This window comes from Salvia splendens, chromosome 15, assembly GCF_004379255.2.
Source record: "Salvia splendens isolate huo1 chromosome 15, SspV2, whole genome shotgun sequence".
NCBI classification, from domain to species: Eukaryota; Viridiplantae; Streptophyta; class Magnoliopsida; order Lamiales; family Lamiaceae; genus Salvia; species Salvia splendens.
The window spans coordinates 34,623,410-34,629,181 of record NC_056046.1 but is presented as its reverse complement, the minus strand read 5'-3'; the positions used below and the strand labels follow the sequence as shown (position 1 = coordinate 34,629,181).

Here is a 5,772-nt window from a genome sequence, read left to right as displayed (position 1 = left end):
CTTCTTTGAAGAATAAATCGAAGGCAACAATGAAATTTTCTTTGCTTAAAATTGTTTAATTCATTAAAAAAAATCTCTATGACCTAGTCAAAAGAAATCGACGCTTGAATACACTAGTCAAAGGGATAGAACATTTGAATTTGAGTGAAAGTAATGCCACTGAATAGTTCACATTTCGATCTCATACTTTGTATTCAGTCACAGCAGGAGATGTTGTTAGATACATAATAATTTATTATTCTTGAATTATAATATTATAATATTAATATTTCCATGTTGAAATTTTGTATAATAGTATAGTTTTATCTTCTTTCAGCCACCATTATATGGGCTTAAATTAAACTAAAATATCGCAGTCTTCTAAACGTTATATGTTGCATTGTTATCGAGGAACATGTGTCGAAAAGACTTCAACGACGTCCCTTAATGATGTAATATGTATTTTTAAACTAACATTATGATTATGAATCAAAATTTTATCTCTCATTAAAGTACTCTAAGATAAGTTGAGAACACAAATTTCCTATCCAAATTATATTTTGAATCCGCCGGCAATGGTTGATCAATTATTGATATTTATTGTACTAGTATTATATTAGTATTACTCCTACGCAGTCATTTTGTTATTAAAGGTCTGCTGCTATAAATCCAACATTTATTTTTCACAAGCATGGTCAATTTTATAGTACTCCTCGGACCATCCCCACACATCTAAAAATAAACGTATTTCACGCTTGGTTAATGAAAATTATTCCTTTCAATTTATTGCACTTCCAAATTTTCAACACATAACAGGAAGCAATTTTTTTCCAACACATATTGTTTTATAAAGGGATATCGGTCTCCAAAATCATCAAAATTAGGCCAAGATTTAGTATTTCCCAATAACTTAAAAAATGGTCTAAAATATAACAAACTTTACACTTAATTTGTTTGTTAGTACTACTATTTCCCATGGCAGGTCAATCACCATATCCAACCAACTTCCGCGCATTTTTTATCTTACTTTGCACTTACTAAATCATTGTGATTTTCAACGTATATCTAAAATATTATAAACACTTCACAGTTGCCCACGTATAATAAGATTTTTTCTGAAAATATCATATTTGTGCTGAGTTGTGAAATAACAATAAAATGTAAGGTTTGTGATAATTTAGACTATTTTTAATGCTCTTGGGATAAACTAATACTTGGAAAGTTTCATGATATTATATGTCAAGATACTTCAATTTAGAATATAAACAAAACAAAGCACATAATGAAAAATGGAGGGAAACACGCAGATTGTATCGAAAGACTACGTGAAGGGTTTGATAAAGGAATCAGATTTGATTCTGAAAACCTCATAAATCAAACGGAATATTCCCAACGGTACCTTTTTGGTGAAGGAAAAGGGAAAACACGGACCTCGCCGGGGGGCAAAAGAGTCAATATAATTGCGCTTCACCGGGGGGTAAATTAGGGTTGGCCCGATTTGTTTGACTCCTAATTCAACACTTCATTGATTATTTTATAATATAGATAACTAAAAAAATAACTTTCAACTTTATATTAAATATATAAATTATATACTAAATTTTATTAATATAATAATAGATAAAATAAATTGGAAACTTCAAATTCACTAAGAAGAACATTTAAAATTCTTAAATATGCTTTGAAATTTCTTTTGTTTATGTTTTATTTTGCATAAATATCAATAGTATTTAATCGTGTTTATGTTTGAATTTAAGCATATATCTCAAATTCAATATTATTAAATGTTTTACATTTTATAAATATAACTAATTTTCAACATTATTTGATTGATCACATGTTAAATTTATCGGTAGCAAACCGATTAACCCGTTGGGCTAGCCCGAAACCCGAGTTTTTAGGGTTAGGGTTGAACTTCTATAACCTGAAAAAAACCACTACTTGATTAGCCCGCACCTGAGTGACCCATAACTCGGGCAAGGTTGGCCTGAAACCCGCTGGGCCGACCCGATTGACATCCCTACCAGAGACGTCTATGGAAGTTAAAATTCATAAATCTCGTATTTTGACTAAGTTTTATAATAAATATATTAAATAGAAAATGAAATAATGAGAGCCATGAATAGTGAAGGGAAGAGATAAATAAGAAATGGAGGATTGGAGGTGCTACCTGTTTAAATTAATAACAATACATCAAATTCATGTTCATATATTTATAATTCATGATTATAGCCTTATTTAAGTCCTTCCTTGTTTCCGATGGTAAAAACAGAATTACTCACGAGCAACCACCACCAACAGCTTCCCTACGTTGCGACCGGAGTATAAGCCAAAGAGAGCCCCAAGCGCGCTTCCAATGCCTTCGGCTATGTCTTCGACGTATGTGATCTTCTCTTCCTTGATTAGAAGCACAACCATCTCCAGGAACTTGGGGTAGAGATGGTAATGGTCGCTAGTGAAAAATCCTTCCATACGGACCCATTTTACTATTGCGTTAATCAAGTTGTGGACGCCTTCGGGCTGCTCAAGGCTGTTGTATTGGGAGATCATCCCACAAAGTGCAACACGGCCGTTGAGTCTCATGTTGTTTAGCACCGCTTCGAGCATCTTCCCTCCCACGTTGTCAAAGTAGATGTCGATGCCATCGGGGAAGTACCTAATTAACAACAACACAAATTTGTGAGTATTATCTACATAACGATAAATTGCCGAAAAAACTATAAAATTTGGTCAAATTCTATCAAAAAACTAACCAAAAAAATTATATATTAGGATTTGTTATCCACAGTCGTGGGATGATTGTGAACTGATCCATACTTGGTGGTTTTCTCAGCTGATTTACCAAACTTCGCGGTTTTTTGCTAGTTTTTATGAAATTTGTGTTGAATACAAAAGGATTCTTTTGTTATATAAGAACATAAATATGTGTATTGTGTGTTAAATTACTAACTATTCTTCAATGTTAAATAAGTATACACATTTTTATAGCAATGATAGAACCTCTTCAACGCTGCATTATAGTCTTGCTCTTCTTTATAGTTGAATGCTTCGTCAAACCCGAATTTGTTCTTCAAGAGATCGACCTTCATCAATGCAAAAGCCAACTTGTTCATCTAATGTGAAACATAAACTTGCCACAGAAGAAAAATAGCACATAAATCGACAACCAATCTAGCCAACAATCTAATAAGTTTTCGATAAGCCATTAGATTCTGACCTTTTCTTTGTTCCCCGCACTCCCAACAACGTAACACCCTGCGATCTTTGCAAACTGACCAACGAGCTGACCAACAACTCCGGATGCAGTAGACCCTTTTTGGGAGAGCAGAACTTGAAAAACCCAACATAAGCTGTCATGGCAGGCATGCCTAAAATGATAACGCGAAACACGTTGATTTTCAGTCTCAAGTTCGTACATCTCCTACTGTTGTTTTTCAGAAACTATCAAGATAAACGTTACAAATCCAGCATTTCCCAATCTATTAATTCAAGCTTATATAGTTCATCAACAGCTCGTTTTCGTTAACAGTTTAACTGCATACATAACTTCTGCAGAATCACAAACAACTAGTTCTAGATCAGACAAATATCACTAGGAAGCATGAATCAAGCGTGAAATTTGAAGTCGATAATCACAAGGGGCTCGAGAAACTCACCAAGAATCCCTGTATAATAAGAGAGGGGCAAATCTTTATCTTGAACCTTAAACAATTGGTTTGGATCTTTAATAAGGCTATACTCCTCCCAGCCAGTAAACCCCCAAACTAGCTCGCCCGTCTTGAAATTGGATGAGACGAATCCAGTACTTTCGACTCTCCAAATCCATAAATAGGCTGTCACCAGAAAAAGGTCAACAAACACAAAAAGATGCAACCAACATTGCATCAATGGAAAGATAACATTTTTTATTTCTTTCCCCAAAATCTCAAACTATTCATCAAACAAGACCTCTGCAGAAACATCAAAAAGACATAGCAAACATTTTATCAATTAAAAGATACAGTTTATATTTTTCTCCCCAAAATCTCAAACTATTCATCAAACGAAAAAATACTACTGTTATATTCCAATGAGATCATCTACACAATATTGTATTATAAGTCTATTTTTTTAATAAAATAAAAAATTAAGGGCCCCAATTTAAATCAAGACATGTATAACAAATTCTATTCCAACCAGAAGAAAAATTAATTTCAACAAGAAAAATTTAACTTAAAAAAACTAAACTTACATAATAAAAACTAAACTTACTGAATCCAGCGTGAAAGAAGGTGAATCGAGTTCCTGATTCTTCATGAGGCCAAGAATAAAAGGATCGATGGATAAGTAGAGATTCTTCACCAAAACGGCGTCGTCGCAACCGCTGGGAATTTTGATCTGAATTTTGGAAGTTCTCAGCGACATATCGGATTCTTTCACAGATGTTTTGACATAGTTGTTGAGTATCACTTGCTTGTTGCTAATTTCCTCACCAATTTTACCGTTAATTCTGGTAGAATTCTTGTGATCAGCTTCATTGTTTTATATCTGAAAATCCCTAGAAAAGCTCTTGGCTAATGGAGTAGAAGTTTGGGGTTGTGTGTAGTAGCGGCGCCTCTGCTAGGTGAGAATCATAGGGAGCTCTAATATTCTATGGAGGGACATCTTTTTTTTATATTATTTTAGATCCATGAACTTTAAAAATATAATATGAGGTCCGTCAACTGTGAGTTAATATCACTTTTTTACTATTTTCAAGTTTTTTGGATGAAAATACCCTCAATCATATTTTTAATTAACCTATCACATACTCATATGGTTTTTGTAAATGATAATAAATAGCTAAAGTAGATATATGATAAAGTAAGAGAGAGAATAACGTAGAAGAGAGTCTTATCTACATTATTCTCTATCTTACTTTACCCTTTCTTCATTAATTATTTATTACTCCCTCCGTCCGTGAAACGTTTTCCAGTTTTTCCATTTTGGCCCCGTCCGTGACGTTGTCCGCTTTGCTATTATTTTACTTTTTTGGTAAATGGTTCTCATATTCCACTAACTCATTACACTCACATTCTATTATAAATTCAATATATAAATATGGACCTACATTCCACTAACTTCTTTCACTCACTTTTCTTTACATTTCTCAAAACATGGACAACATTTTGCGGACGGAGGAAGTATCATTTGTTCAAAACGAGTGCAGAAAATGAAATGTGACAAAATTTCAGGGACGGAGGGAGTAGTAAAAATATGTATAAAAAAATATGGGTATGTGATAAGTTTATTAAAAATATGTACCCGGTATTGAGGGTATTTTCATCCAAAAAACTTGAAAATAGTAAAAAAATATTTCGATTAATATTAACTCATAGTTGACAGACTTCAAATGATATTTTTAAAGTTCACGGATCTAAAATTATACATTGACAAAGTTCGTGGACTAAAAAAATATTCCTTCTTCTCAATAATAGGCGGGGGTATTTTCTTCAGCAACCATTTAATTAAAAAACACATATTAACACCTAAAGCCCCTAACTAGCCGCAATTCTCCAACACTGAACACTTGAAAAAAGATCCAATTACGTTGGCCCACCAAGCCATATAAGGGAAACTGAACGAGTCTCAGTTTGTATTTTCTTTTATGACTTTAGGTTATGGCTGGCAAAATTTATTGTATTTATAGGTCATTAGGTATTAAGTTCACTACATTTGACTAATTCACGCACAACATTTGTAAAGTTGTTTCAATACTTTCAATTTTTCGTAAAAATGCGACACAATATTAGACTTATTATTTATTTAGTTTGA

At 33.0% G+C, this 5,772-nt stretch overlaps 1 pseudogene; it reads right to left on the bottom strand.

The window, feature by feature from the left end:
• Positions 1 to 2,102: 2,102 nt before the first annotated feature.
• On the bottom strand, positions 2,103 to 4,745 carry LOC121767090 (annotated as a pseudogene).
• Between the last annotated feature and the right edge of the window lie 1,027 nt (positions 4,746 to 5,772).